A 16,425-nucleotide genomic window follows, 5' to 3' on the forward strand; every position below is an offset into this window, starting at 1 on the left:
CTTTCCTCTTCCCTTCACCCAGCAATTAAAGAAGAAGCTATGATGATTAGTTCCACTAAGCTAAAGTGAGTTTTTTTCATAAAACAGAGCTCTGTTCTTTACTATAGCAGTGGTTAAAACAAGGGAGGACAGACCAGGAATCCAAAGTAAAAAGATAGGAAGAAAATATACTGGAGAAATTTTAATATGCAGGAAAAGAAAAGCATAGTAGAACAGGCATCCCAGACTACTCGTTTTTTATCCCCAGCTCAGGCATTCTGGTTCAACATGCTGAATTTACATCTAATGGGACTTGATACCTGCTATCATGGAGGAAGAGATTCTGAACCCATTCTGTATGCATTCTATCCAGATGTGAAGGCAAGCTGCCCAGAGGAAAAATAGTAATATATTTAAGCCCTATCACTATCTCCAAATTTGCCTTTCTAATATAGAACAAAATAAATAGAAAGCACTGTATATTTTTTTAAATAATGAAATTATCTCTATTAGTATTTCCTTTTTAAGCCAATGGAAAATATGATAAAGGTATTTCAGTTTGATGGGACAGATAAAACATAACCATTGGCTCTCATCTGTGCATGATATGTTTCAGTATAATAAAACTTTTTGCTAACCTGCAGGTGTTACTGTTATTATTATTCTCTAGGTTGTACAGTAGCAGCAAATCAGAGATAAAGGATGGATTCCATCCAAAACATGAGGAGTCTTAAGTGGTGTTAAAGTGCATGCTCCACTAAAGCCCTGTGTAAATAAGAATGAAACCAAGAAGGTAGCTGCTCTCATATTTCCTTCAAGAGCAGCTAAAGGTAAAACTATATGGGCGAAGGCAGTACCTGATCCTGTCTGTTTTCACAGTGTCCTGCTGCAATTAGGAAGCTTGTTTATCCCGTCCTGCAAAAAGGAAACAAAAGCACTGAAGAGAAAATAAATTACTTGCCAGAGAGCATGCAGAGAATAGCAGGGAGGATAAATTAATTCAGGACAGCCTTCCTGTTGCACTACCTGGTCTAGTAACAACCGCTATGTATTTAATAGAGGGTTGAGGGTTGGTTCTATACCCACATTCCAATTTACAAGGGGCGATAAGAGATGCCAGCATCCCACACCCTTTCACTAACACCTCTTGGTGCAGTGGCACAATGTGCAGCCTTTTACCGTTCCTCATAGCAATGTCATCTGTCTGCCCTCCACCACCTTTAAGAGCTCCACATGAAAATGGCTTACGCTTTAGGGGGGGGCGTAGATGTAATATGTTACCATCATAACCATGGGAACATTCCCAGTAATACTGATGTAACAACAATATAGCTGTACCCATTTTGAACGGCCAAGGAATACTTTGTCCCCCAGCCCTCCCTAAAATTGCCAAATTACCTAAACACCACAGAACAGGAAGTGCTGTTAATTGATTCCTGTGCTAGATTTTTAAGATGATTTTAAGGTCAATGCTTTACTTCAGAAAAATAATCCATCTTTCCTGTCAAGCCACTAAAATAAAAGGGTCCTTCATAAAAGCCGCTGTAATGCGTTTGTTTTTCAATTCAAATGTCTAGCTGCAGTAACATTTACAGGCACCTAGAGGTGAGTTACAGTCCTTGAATAAATTATATATAATGAATCATTATTATACAAGAGAACAATGTCAGACAAATGTAGCCCAGAAAAATTGAACATATTATTTGAAATGACACAGGGAAAACACACAACATACTTTGCATCCTGCCAGACCAGAACTTCCTTTTTTTTTAAATACATCATTTCTAGTAGCAGCTATTTTATAGTGTGCTCTTGACAACTCTTGAAATTCAGTTACGGACTCTAATGAAGTTCTTGGCTGACAAGCATCACCTTTCAAAATCAGTAGTACGATTGGAAAAGCAAGAGTTATATTTAAACCCTTACAAAAGATGTTTTCTTTAGTGATTAGAACTCATAATAGGTATCTCTATTGCATTAGAAGCTGATTCTTGTTTTGAATAACCTTCTGCTTCTTATGTGGTACAGCACTAATTAACAAATAACTCTATATACTTTATTTGGGTCACAGTTAAAATACTGATTTCCCCAAGCTGGGTATTTCACAGATGACATGTGGGCCACCTGCTCAGGTCTGTTCTGTTGCTGTATTTTTAGGAAAGCTAATTCCCACGTATCATTTAAGGCCTAGTTCTGTCAGTGACAATTTGGGTTGGGTCTAAAAAATATATATTAATTGAAACTGATATTTCTGCTAATCTTTGCCCAGATGTTAGCTTCTGCAAAGAAGCTGAGCTTGCTACAGCAGAATACACAACTCAGCCTGTGATTTAAGGTCATGGAAATCCAGCATGCTCATGGGGCACTAAGGCATTAGCTAGTAAAAGGAGGCTGTAAATGACCAATGCCCGTGGTCATTTGAGTTACTACAGAGTACAAGAAAGCACTTACTTTTCACTTATAAATGTGACTGTCACTAATGTCACCAAAGATTCTTGGATCTTTGCGTGTGTGTATCAACCACTTACTGATCAATGTGATCTCACATTTGCAACAGTTTAAACCTCCAAGATAAAAAGAGAGAAGGGTTTTACTGTGAGGTTTTATCTATATTCTTACTTTTCATCTCAACATCAACAACAGGACTGAATAAAGTCACTCAGTTGCCTTCTGTGTTGCACCCATCTCTCCTCCGATTCATCCTTAAACCCTTCTGATTATTTTTTTTCAGCTCTCACCATATCACTGATCTTTCTTTATAGCCTTTTGCATACTACTGGTATTTATGTCATGCATTGAACTTAATGAAGAATTCAAGTGAAGGGAAATCATGTGCCCGTGTTACTAGAGAACCATCTGTAGGGTATGCTGCTTTGAGTAAAAATACTAGCAGTGAAGTGTGATGATGGTAAATAAAATTAATAGTCAAATGCTGCTGTGGGAGTTAAGAAGTCAGTGAAGCTCCTTAAAAAATTGAGTAGTCATAGATGTTTAGGGACTGAGTTTTATTCATACCAGGACATTATGGATGCTGAAAATTTATATGGGGTCAAGGAGACACTGGTTAGACTCACAGAAGAGAAATCTATCAAGCATTTTTAAAGACACTGCTTAGAGCTTGGGAAGTCCTTGAGTTACGAGTTCCTGGAAATGAGGGGAATATTCAACAAGCAAATATTTTCATGTTCACCTGTAGTCATCTGCTTTTGGCTGTTGTGAAGAACACTATACTGGACTAACCCAAAACTCATGCTGAATGGGTCAGTAAGGATTTGGTGACTGAAAGAACAGAACATCCTCAGTACTTTATCATCCTGCTTCCCAGCACCTTCAGAAGATCTGTCCACTGGCCTTATAACAACAAAACCATTTCTCTTATTTACTCTGGAGAGATTTCTGAAGTCAGTGGAAAATTTGACTTGCAACATACACTTTTTCAAAAGCCACTTTTGATATGTATGTGTTACATATTCAATTAGCAATTAAAGTCTTATTGATATCAGATGAAGATTTCAACCATCCCTGATTGTTCCGCCAGATCCCACCCTTAATAAGATTGGCACATACTAGGATTTGTCCAGGAAGTCAAATGTAGGAGGTTTGCCAAGGGTAACTAGTCAGCCAATGGAATCGTCACAACACCCACAACATTTCAGTGGAATAACCTCTAAATAGATCATCTGATATTATGTTATGTTATGCTCTTTTTCGGTGAGGTGCTCAGGAACCTCAGAGCCTGAAGTCATCACCAAACACAAAAAGAAATAACAGCCCACTGGCCCTTGCTGCATTAATAGCCACTATGGTTTGTTACCCTCAGCTGTATTGGGTTTGTTATCAAGTAGTAGGACTCATAGGTGACTCTGCTCTCTGACATAGCAGTCTTTAGAGAAGGCAAGGGTGTGTGGAGACCTCATGGCAGCCTTCCAGTAACTGAAATGGGCCTCCAGAGCTGCTGGAAAGGGACTCTTCCTCAGGGGCTGTAGTGATAGGACAAGAGGATATGGCTTCAAACGGGAGATTTAGGTTAAGTAAGGAAGAAATTCTTTACTGTGAGTGGTGAGGCTTGCCCAAGGTTGCCCAAGGAAGTTGTGAATGCTTCATCCCTGTTCAAGGCCAGGTTGGATAGGACTTTGAGCAGCCTGGTCTAGTGGGAGGTATTGGAACAAGATAACCTTAAGGTCTTTTCCAATCCTAACCATCCTATGATTCTGTAGTATCAAATTTGGAGGTTTGGAGCTATGAAAGCTGGTCATCACATCATCTTAATGTGGGAGTTTCAGTCACCTGGCGAATTCAGGATGATGTATGAAAACCATAATTTTGGAGCGGTTTGTTTAAAAAAAAGCAAACCAATCTCTCCTTGAACTCATTAAACACTGCGATTTAGCCATTTTCTGCCAAAGGCAATGTTTCTATACCATTTACGTCATTGAAGGATTTCTTCCTGTGACTGCTGGGAGAATCCTACAGTCAATATAAGCTGTCAGATTCCCATGCACACCATTAGAAGCCTGGTGGTGCTGATGCTTGAGAGAGGAGGTGAAGGAATAGGATGTGACACCACTGTCAAGTCTGATCGACTTGGAAAACACCACTGAGAATGGGAGAGACAGGACAGAATGAAAGAAGGCATCTGCCTGATTTATACCCACAGCTCCAGAGCCTTGTACGTCCCTTGAAAGATTGGTGCTGCAGGGTTGAGATGAACAATTCACTTAATGGTTGTTTGTCGAGATGAGCACCATGGCTTTTCAAATGAACACAGAAGCAAACAAAATAGCATTACTAAATTCCTGGGGTATTTACTAAGCACTTTTTTTACTTCTTTGCTAATATCTCTGCATTTAAGTTCTTCCAGGGAATTTGTGCTAATGATCACAAGCTTCTCAGATTATTTGGTTGGTAATAATAATATAAGGCTACTGATTTCACCCCAGAGAGTTTGGTGGTGCCTGGTTTTGTTAAAAGATTCTTACTGTGAACAAAAATAATCATTTCTTTACCTTGAGTGCTTCCCCCTCTGCTTTATGCAATCAAATCTGCAGGCTACTAGGATTTGTCTTGCTGCTTATGCCTTCCTCTGTCTTGACCTTTAATAGCTTACATATTTAATCTTGCCTACAGTCCCAGAAAGGGATTTTTTGTGTCCAGAACTGCTGTCTAATTATAGTTGCAATGCCTTACTTAAAAAGAAAACCTAATTCTACGTGGAATAATGTGGAAAATTCATACTTTCATGAGGAATGAAAAAGAAATCTGGGGCTGTCTTTATCAGTGACTTAGTTTAGCTCAAGGGAGCACTTCCATAGGAAATCTCCTGATTGCCTCCACTCATCATACTCTGGTTCCCATCACAGAGCTGCCATGGAGCAAACTGGGTGCTTAAGTCCAAAGGACCCAACAAGAAGCAGAAATAACTTCCCCCAGATGTGCACATACAGGCAGTGGGTGCTCACCACCAGCACTTTCACTATGTAAATCTTCTCCTGATGTGCTGCCGCACTTGCTGATGCCATCAGTGGTAAACTGAGCCCAAAACCCAACTGACCTCAGCGTGTTTCCTCCACCTTTGCAGTAAGAGACTGTACTGAGGGAGGAAAGTGCAAAATCACAGCAAAGTTCAGGTGCTTCCTGGTCTGCAGGTTCTGGAGGAGATTTCACAATACCTGGTCAGGTACCCTTAATATAACAGCTTAGTCTCTGCTCAGCTGTCTCTGCTCTCTAGGCTGTTAATGAGTTTTGCATTGAGCAAACACTGGCTAAACAAAAATGTTGTATCATGTGGGACTGGCAGGGGGAGAAAAACTCCCATGTTTTGTGCTTCCAAGCAGATGTTCTTATTGGTCACTATAAAGTCACTGCTGCTGCTTCTAGGAATCCTGTTTCTTTCCAGTTTCAGCAGAGAAGGTAATACATGATTTTGGCACTGCCTTATTTCTTGTTTGCTGAAGTGGGAGATGGAGGTTCGGCAGTGTGTGTGGCTGAGAAGAGCTAAAGGCCTACATTCCTACCTCCTGGGTGAGTGAGTACTTCAGGCACTGTAGGGAAAAAAAAAAAAAAAAGAAAACCAGAAGAAATAAAAATTTCCTTAAGCAGCAGTTTAAAGAAGATCAACTGTCCCAAACCTGGCTCAAAGAATAGTGACAGGGGGTGGTCACTTTGATCACTTTGGGATGCTGTTGCTTCCTCCCATTTCCAAGCTGGCACCATGGAAGCAGGGCTGGATCAGGTGCCAGGGTGCTCCATGCTCCCAGACTGTGCCATTCAGCTAAAGCTGACAAGCAATAGGGCTGTTCTGACAGCATTGCACTTGCTGGACTTACCAGCTCCAGTTCTTCCACATTTGCAAGTCTGTGCATGACAGCTCTTTCGTAGAGTAGTCATGAGCTGACCCATTTACCTTTAATGCAGTAATTACCAGACCAACTGCCTTCTCCTTCAAGTTACTGACCTACCATGGCTCATCCAGTAATTACTGTAGATGAAATCTGCATTTACCACAGCTTTTCTATCCATTTCAGTTGCTGTTACTTTTTTTTGCTTTTTTTTTTCCCCTTTCCCTTTTCTTTTTCCTTTTTTTTTTCCTTTCTCATTTTCTACTTCTCTTTCTTTTTCCCACTTGACCCACAGATTTACCAGCTTTGTGAAACAAAATCATGGGTATTTTTGTCTCAGCCATATGATTAGAAAAGAAAGATAAAAGATGGATAAAATTTTTTTAGTGGAAAAACTGAAACTGTTTCTCTAGAGCCATGTTTGAATAACAAATGCCATTAATTCTACCAGAGACCCACACAGGGATTTACACTGTTTGGCTGAGACACTTCAAGAGGTGCTGGATGAGAGTGACAACAGTGAGCACAGCACCATGTCCCTGCTCAGGGGCTGGGGTATTCACCTGTGTGTGACCATCAGAGACCTGCTGCTTCCCCTTCCTTTTCCCGTAGCTGTTTTAATAATAGCCATTTCATGGAAACAATATTCAGTTATTTTAGACACCTCAGTAGAAACTGGGATTTAAGACTTTGGAGTCATTTGTAGGCTCTGTGTTTCTCTCTGTCTGATAACAAGTATGTATCTAGGACATATGAGAACATGGAAAAAAGGGGGAGGCTTATTAATCTCCCCACAGTTAAACAGGGACTCTGTAGCAGAGCCAGCAGCAGATTTGTCTGGTTTCCTATTTTGGCCACAAACCTCAGGGCTAAACCAAGAACACAAACAAAACAATCTTGTGGATTAAGGGATTTTCTGTTTTGCTTTCACTTTTTTGTGGTGTGCATAAGGATGACCTGAAATACTCTCCTTCTGAAAAGTTTTTGCCTACCTTTTCTCTGTTTTGTTAGAAATTCAGTAAGATGCTTTGGCTGCTGGACAGCCAGTGAATAGGTTGCCCAAGGAAGTTGTGAATGCTCCAACCCTGGAGGTGTTCAAGGCCAGGCTGGACAGAGCCTTGGGCAACATAGTTTAGTGTGTGGTGTCCCTGCTTATGGCAGGGGGGTTGGATGATCTTAAGGTCCTTTCCAACCCTAACTATTCTATGATTCTATGAACTGGTTACATTGCAACAGATAAAAAGGGGGGAAACTAGGGATTTTGGTATTACGAGTGTTGTATTCTTTTCCAGTTTCAATTTCCATTTCATTTTTAAATGTCTAACAATGTGAGAAAAACAATGTTTGCTAGGGTTGCTAATGAGTTTTCCCAATTCTAGGGGTGTGAGAATATGGGTTTCCTCCTATTTCCCCCAATAAAATATGAGAAAGAAATTAACAACCTCTAAAAATAAAAGAGGAAAATCTTAACTGTTTTCTTTATTATGTCACCAAAATAGGCTCAAACTGCAAATTCCTTTAAAAGCCACCTTTCTGCGTCTCATCCAGTTCCTGAACCAGTCACTGTTCAGTCACTACTGGCTACTAGGAACCAGTGTGAATAAAGCATTTACTGGATTTGTGTCAGAACACCCTCAGACAGAACTTTTTAAAGGGAAATTTGTTTTGAAATCATAGTCAACTTGTCACAGCAAAACCCACAGAGGTTTTTATGCCACATTCAGAGGCATAAAACCTAGAAAGCCATCTGTGTGGCCTTCTCTAGGATTAAGCATTGGGACTACAAAGACAAACAAGTCTTTGTAGTTTCCTAAAAAATAAGTATTGAATATGGATATGGGACAGGCCCCTTTTTTTTGAGGCTTTGCCCAGCTTCCCAGAACTAAGGCTACTCTCTTGGCAAAACAGAAAAATGGTGCTGCCCCTTCAGCACAGGCAGGGGTGTAACCATGCCTGAAATGGAAATGGTATCGACTGCTGCAGCGGCTGAGTTGAGTATTCTCTTGCTGCAGCCTGGAAGCAATGTACTGATGGCAGTCCTGAGTCTTAGAAACACAGTTATAAAAATACTTAAAGTGTGATGACATGCTGGCTAATGAGCAGTTACATAGGAGCGTGACTATGCACTTCGCAAGAAGGGAAAGCAAGGTCAACGATATAACACAGAAGCCTTCAGGTCACTGAAGCATGGTGGGCCGGTGGCAACAGGGCTTTCTGCCTTCCACTGCACCTTGTTACATGTGTGTGCACGCAGGGGCAGGGGACATCAGCGAGAGGTGAGATTTTGGAGTATGAATAAAAGTATAGTTTTCTCGGATCTGAGTGGTTTCTTATCATTGGAGGCTTCCTGTTATTCTTTCCTGATTGATCACATGTCACAAATGAGACAGTAGCCCCATTTGGCACCTGGTTAAACCGATAGGAACATGATCATTATTAGTATTAAGTGGCAAGTTATCCCTGCTGCAGATAAATATGTCTGGCCATTTCCCTTATAGGACAGTGCTTTTATTTCCTTAGACTTTGCCAGATTCTAGTTGTTCAGGGTAACATTGCACATGCTTGGTTATCTGGCTCCAGCTGAGATATTAAGAAAGCTTCAGCTCAAACAGTCTATCACTCTTCAGATGAAGAAGTTGTAGAAAGTTCTTTTAGTCTGTAGATATTTTTTCTTAAAACTCTGTGGATGAGAAAGCTTTATGGTCTATGTCTTGAAAGAACGGTTTGGGAACCAGTGTAGAAATCATTTGGATGTCAGAGTTGTGCCTTTTGCCTTATTAATTAGAAGCAGACAAATAAAACCTAAACCTTCCCAAATTTATCTGTATGAAAAAAAAGAAAGAAAGGAGGAAAGAAAGGAATGAACATACTGCCAGTACTAACATATTGTGGTCAATCCTGTAAATTTGACTGTGAAAGTGGTCTCCCCTGACAGTGCTCATCTGCAGCCAGCCAGTGGACACATCTCTGCTCCATAAGCCCAGTATAGGAGGAGGCTGAGCAAGACTTGCCCTGCAAGCGCATCTCTCAGCCACTGATGTCCAGCTCCAAAGGGGCTGTGGTGCCTAGCAAGTGTTCAGCTTGGAGTGGGGGGACCTGCAAGAAAGACTCTAGGGGGCCATCAGCTTCAGGCCAAGCAGATATTAGACATCAGTGTGTTGGGAAAGGAAACAAACCTCAAGGGTGGTGGTTGCTGTCTCAGAGCTGGCAGCTGAGAACCCTTTTTTAGTCAATGAAAGCAACTGGTGATTCCAGGCTGCTTCATCTGACCTTCAGCTAACTTGGGATGAGATGACATACCCTCTGCAAGTGCCTGCTTTCCAATAAAAGGGACCCTCGCCAACTTGCTCAGCTGCAGACTGTGGGCATCTAAACTTAGGTGAAATGGATCCTGCCTGAGGAGACTTTGTCTCCAAAAGTCTTGCTGGGTCTCCCCTGAGCTGTAAGCGGAGCCGGGAGACTCATCCAGGCTGGGACCCATCAGCTGGAGCCTTGCCATGAACATTATTTCAGGCATGTGAGCTTTGGGTCATCTGTTAGCGGACAAGCCAGCCAACAAATGTCCTGGTACATGAGGAGGTTCATGTTAGCTGAGGAAGGGAATATGGAAAGACAGTGCTTTGTCCCAGCTGGGAATTGTCTCCTCTCAGGCCATGATGGGCCACCTTCTGTGGGTAAGCAGAGGTCTGCTCCTCTCTGTCACATGCTTACCTCATGGCAAAAATGCATTTTCACAGAGATCTTTAAAATGTCAATTTATACATCCTGGGATGTTAATCCTGGGAGAGCTGGAAATGTTGGGGTGGTGGATCTATTCACAGAGACATCTGAAGGTTTCAGAGAACATCTCACTTTCAAATCGACACAGAAGGGCAGAATCTCAAACAAAAAAACCTTTCTAATCAGAAGTATAAAAGAAAGCACTGACCAGAAACAATGGAAGCAGGTTTTCATTTGGAGTCTAAAAAATTATAGATTTTCCCCACACCTATAAAATCGTAATTTAATTTTAAACTTGAACCAAAAGCCAGGGATGACATATGTGGCAGGTTTTTTAAAGAAAATAAAAGTTTTGAAAACCAGAAGTTCATTCAGAAAGACACAGCCCTGTTCTAGTTCTGTTTCAATAAAGTTTCTTTTTGGGGTGTTCAAACTGCCGCGATTTTCTGCCCTGTAACAGATCTTGGCTGTGCTGTGCCACCGCATCCTGGGGGAGATACAGCTACTAACCTGGGATGGTTGCACTTGACCCCTTTAATCAAATTAGCAGTAGTTTGGTGTAGGCTCCAATGGAGGTAAAGACCTGAGCCATAGCCAGGCCAAGAACCCCTCCAGGAAACCCACAAAGGGGCAGAGTGACCCAGTGAGCACTGATGCGTGTAAGTTTGGAACGCAGATCATGTGATTAACACATGAATAGTGCGTGGGTTTTCCAAGACTCATTTATCAATGAACAAAGAATGTTGTGGGTACGCAGAGTCTTGTGCATACCTTTCCCATTGCATGTAATTTGACTAAGAGCCAAACTGCCTTATTCCATAAATACGACCTCCTAAGTGAGCCACCTTTGAGCTCTCCCTGCTAGGCACCCTGGCTGTGTGGTGGTGACCTCCCCTTGAGCTAGGATGCCTCTCAAGGTTGCTCCTTGAGGATGAGAGGCATTTTACCAACAGCAGATCTTTGGTAAGTGACCAGTATCATGCATAACCTTGTTCTATGGTAACTTTCATTTGTGCCTTAGTAGTTTTAAATCACTGTTCAAATGGTTGTGCCTTATAGTAGCAGAGTGAACCTTTCCATCAAACTTATGTCACACTTTTACAATATCATATTAAACCCACTTTTGCTAATATCTTTGATTCTTTAAGCAATTTAAAACACCCATAACGACATAACTCCGTTTCAGCAGGAGGAAGGAGCGGAGCGTCACAGACAGCTCATGTGAAGAGCTGCCTCCCTAAGCAGGAGAGCAGAAGGCTCTGAGACCTCCTGACAGTGGACAAAAAAAGTACATTCTCTGGCTGTGAAGCCATTAAATACTTACAGCATCAGGAGGCAGGCTGCGGCTGGGGCATGACGTCAGTGGATTACTTGCCCGTCATGAAGGTGGTGTGCCAGGGATGAACCTGAACCCAGGATTCACTCCAAGTTCCTTTCAAACCTGAAGTGAAACATGTTTTAAAACTCACAAGGGGGGACACTTGAGGAGAAAAATACCTTTTGCTCTCCTGCAACCAGCTGAATTAGCGGTGTATTTTGGAAAGCCTGGATGATAAGTAGTTCAGCAATAACGAAAGGGAACTAACTGTACCTGCAACTCAAGTACCGTGTTCAGTTTTGGGCCCGTCACTACAAGATAGACATGGAGTTGCTGGAGTGTGGCCAGAGAAGAGTAACGAAGTTGGTGAAGGTTCTGGAGCACAGGTCTTATGAGGAATGGCTGAGGGAACTGGGGTTGTTCAGCCTGAAGAAAAGGAGGCTCAGGGCTGAGAGACCTGATTGCTCCCTACAGCTGCCTGAAAGGAGGATGGAATGAGGAGGTAGCTGGTCTCTTTTCTCAAGTAACAACTGATAGAACAAGAGGTAACATCCTCAAGCTGTGCCTGGGGAGGCTTAGGCTGGATATTAGGAAAAATTCTTTTACCGAAAGGGTTGTGAAGCATTGAAACAGGCTGCCCAGGGAAGTGGTGGAGTCACCATCCCTGGAGGTATATAAAAGATATGCAGATGTGGCACTTACTTAGGGACATGGTGGAGTGGTGGACTTCGCAGTGCTAGGTTAATGGTTGGACTGGATGATCTTAAAGGTCTTTTTCAACCTAAACGATTCTATGATTCTATGAAAAAGGTTCTCAAATTTATATGTATCTTTTTTCTTTCTTCTGTGCAGCAGCTCCTGAGGCAATCTGAAAAATTTTTGACATCTAGCTGGTTGTCTGGGCTCAGAGAAGCAAGGACACCCAGCTCCCATTGGCTTCCACCTTTAATGAGGAAAGTGTGACAGTGCCCTGGGAGCTGGGAACAGATGATGCTAGGGAAAAGGAATGTGGTTTATGCCTTGCTGACACTTTCCCATCTCATTCCCATTTACGTCTTTAAGAATGTGGTGCTATAATGCATGATGCAGATTGCAGGTGAGGCTGGTAAATACGAGACAAAGCTACGTGTTCCTAACTGTCTAAAAAGCTGCAGTCTCCATTTCCCTAGAAACAATATTCCATCTGTGTGGGGATGTGCCTTTGGGATTGTCCAGCAGATTTTCGTAAACAAGGACAATGCATACATAAAATTGGTTTGTTTCTTACCAGATTCTGGGGCTTTTTCACGCTTTTCAGTATGCGAATTGCTCCATCCTTTTAAAGGTTGTTCTGCCTATGGTCAGAGCAGCTCAGGATGTCTCCTGCAAAGCCTCATGAACTGAGTACAAAAAGGGTGGCTCCTTTTTCCTTTCACATCATTGCCTTTGATAAGGTCTCTAATAGCCAGTCACCTAATTCCTCCTGTAAGAGTGCAAACATAATGACAACCCAAAGGAAACACTTACAAAAGCCAAAAAGGAAAGCATGCTCCTTGCTCTGCTTTTGGCACACCGGGATTTCCAGCAATGACTGCCTCAGGATGCTGCACCCGGTGGCTGGGGACCGGCAATAAGCAGCTGCTACCACAGTCCATGGGGCAGATGCAGCCATGTGGTGATACCTTGCTGTGGGCAGCAGCACCTTCTTGCCTTCTCCAGTCCAACATACATGAAGGTGAGCTACTGCACGGAGACCTGGCTACTGCCTTTCTGACACCAGCCTGGCACCTCAATAAAAGGAATACAACATAAGGGAGCAGGAGCGATGAGACAACCTGAAACCTATGAGTGCTTTTAAAGAAAATATTCACAGATATTTTGATTTTAAACATATTACCATGTGGCTTTTGTACCTCAAGGAGTTATTTGGCATTACCTTCACGTCATAAAGGAAGGGTTGGAGTTTAATTTAATTGAAGTAGTAGTGTATTTATGAACAAAAGAACAGATCTGTACCTCTGTTCCAGGTTTTCCCCAGTGTTGAGATATTTTGCCTTCACAGGGGCTGGGGGAAAGCCAGAGTCCAGCCCCCCATGCTCAGACACATGGGCAGACGCAATACGTGTGTGATTTGTAGCGTAGTGTAATTAAAATGGCAAGGAATTACTTGCTGGGTGTTACTATTGTTCATTTGCTCCTATAGCCAACTCCCATTTTCCCACAGAAACAGCTAGCGGTAGAGAATCTAATAGATTTCCAAACGTTTCCCTGCCCTTCAGGATTAAACTGCTGGGTTTAGAGGTTAGATTAAAAGAGTCAGGAAATTGCTTCAATAAGCTGAAATTTCTGTGGATACCAAAACCATTCAGAAACCCTTGCTGCTTTCTGTCAATTTTGTCTCTAATCTGAGCAACTCCTCTACCACCAGGGTTTAAAAGAAAAAGGTCAGGTTGAGATGAATGTGGTCTCTCCTGGAGCTAATAAAAGTCTTGGCTTCACATCTGGCCTTTGACCACACATTGAGCCAGAGCCAGATCTCAGCAAGAAAAAACAGCCCTGCCCAATAAGACATATGCACCTCGAGGTTCTTACTGCAGGTATGTACAACCATGGCTGCCCTCTCCAAAACCATTGTCTAGTTTATGCTAAACCACAAATGCTTTAGTTCGGGGTGCCTTGTCCTACCCTAGCCACATAACACAGAGCAGCTTCATGTGCAGCCAGCGCAGGGCTCACACAGCAAAGGTGGTCCTGTACTCCTCTGACCATAGTCTGGCCAGGCATGGCACAAAGCAGAGCTGCTGTTAATCCTACCCCTGCACAGCTCAGTGTTTAAAGAAATCATTCAGGACAATTCGCACTTAAGAATAAGCATAAGGATAAGTACAGTTAAGAATCTGAGCAATTTCAGTTGGCCTGCATCTGCCATATGAAGCAGCCTGTGCCCTTCTGTTGAAGACAGACTTTCTTCAAGTTGAGTCTTTCAAGGACAGACTGCACCACTGCTGCTGAGAAAGCATTTGGATGAGACAGTGGCTTTGTCTTTGCAGAAGACATCTTGGCAAGGACATCTCCTGTGCTGGGGCCTTTCTCTCCTGTGCCTGCACCTGTGCTTTAGAAAGAAAACCTCCAGCATTAAAACACTGGACATGGAGAAGATTTGATATGAAGGAGGAACCCATACCTGTTAATGAGCAGCTTCTGAGCGTACCTCTTTGTGGAGCAGATACGGTTCCAGACTGAGAGGTAGGAACAAGAGTATTCAGCTGCTCATTAAAAAGGATCTTACAACCCTACTGGTAGGTGATAGCTTGCAGGACATCCAGCCCTGACACCAATTGGCACAGGGGGACCATGCTAATGTCCATGGTGTGAGCTGGCTTCTAGACCTGGGAAGACCATCAGGGCCAGATGTGTGCCAGGGACCACCAACCAGCTCAGCACCATAGGCAGAGGCCTTCTAGTGCCTGGCCCCCAGGGCTGGTGCAGGTTGCCTTTCCCCAAGGGCCCAGCTGCAGCTCTGCTGGGGTGTTTGCTGGAAGTCGCAACAAGAAGCAAGAGCACAGCAGTTCTCGGAACTGCCTTTTTTCTCGCTATGCTGCAGGAGCTCATTACATTGACTCAGTCCCACGGAAGATGTTTTCTAAATAAAAAAAATTCCCAAGTTAACCTTGACTTCCCAAAGGATGTTGATAAAGAAAAGTGAGCTCACCATGGCGAAAGATGACTGGCAGGGACACGTGGAAAATAGTAAAACTAGTTAGTGGCACGTGAGCTCAGAAGGAAAGATCTGTTTCCCATTACACAGCTCATTTCCTATAAATCTTAGCTTGAAGCAGTTACTTCAGTGAGTGCCAGCCAGGCTTTCATTTTTTTCTGTAGAGTTTTGAGTAACACATGACCTGTGGGCCTAGACTCACAAATAAGTGTACAGAAGACTTGTTGCTGATGCTTTGCACTGGTGTAATTGACTTTTATGGAGTTGCTCCTGATTTCACTTATTAAGAGGCTCCGAAACACAGGCTCCAAAACTTGCAGATTGGCAAGTTATCACACAGCACCTCAGCAGCAGCAAGTGCCCGAGCGTGAGCTGAGCCTCTGGCAGCAGAGGTTAGGCTTGACATCATTTAGCTTGCAGTGAGAGAGGATACAGCTCACTGAGTTGCCTCATATCTCCTCAAGGCTGAAATGTCAGTGCAGAGAGTCATCATCACCACTCCCACTGGGCATGGGAGCCAATGTGTCCGACCCTCTGCCAGGCAGAGCCTCCCATTCCTTGGGATGCTCTCCGTGCCCTTGCCATTGCCCCTGGCTATTTTAGGATGTTGTCTCCGCTCACATCCAGCAATGCTGGCTCCAGCCAAGCTACATGTCCTGCTACAGACATACAATGTGCTGGAGCTTTGTACTAACCAGTGCTCACCAAGGCCTCATGGCCATTTATCTTTGTCAGTAAACCCGTGCCTGCTGGGGATGGCTGGTCTCCAACCACCACAGCAGGAAAGAGCTAGTTGTCACGTGGGGTGGCATGTGGGGCTGCTGTGCACCTTCTGGAGGTGCACTGTTTGGTGGCACTGCCTCCTCAGAGATCTCCACCTCCAGAAGCTTCATCCAACCCCTGCTGTGAACGAGGAACGAGATGTCCCTGCTGAAACAGGGGGGGCCCTGCACTGCAAGGTGAGAATGCTGGGAGATGGGACCACAAACGGGCAGCAGGAGGAAAGCATTGCACCTGCCTTTTGGAAGCCAGTGAGAACCAGCCTGACCATGGGCTCTGCTGCCTGTGGGCTCAGCCCAAGACTAGGACTCTAAAACATGCTTGTGGTTGCAGACCACAAAGCTGCACAAACTACATGCAGCCTGCCAGGGACCTCCCACATTAGGCAAATATCTCATTCTGTTTCAAGAAACAGCCCTTTGTTGAGCTAGAACAAAGGTATATTTAATGCTTTTTTTATTTTACCTAGATCAGGCAGTGGGTGCTGCAAGCTTGGATGCAAAGAGGAAATGGGAGAAGGAGCAAGGATAGTGTGGACGGATTTGGTTAGGCTCCTTGCAAGCAAGGGAATGGTTAGTAAAGAATTTCTTCCT

This window comes from Nestor notabilis, unplaced genomic scaffold (assembly GCF_000696875.1).
Source record: "Nestor notabilis isolate BGI_N333 unplaced genomic scaffold, ASM69687v1 scaffold7116, whole genome shotgun sequence".
In the NCBI taxonomy this organism is placed as follows: Eukaryota; Metazoa; Chordata; class Aves; order Psittaciformes; family Psittacidae; genus Nestor; species Nestor notabilis.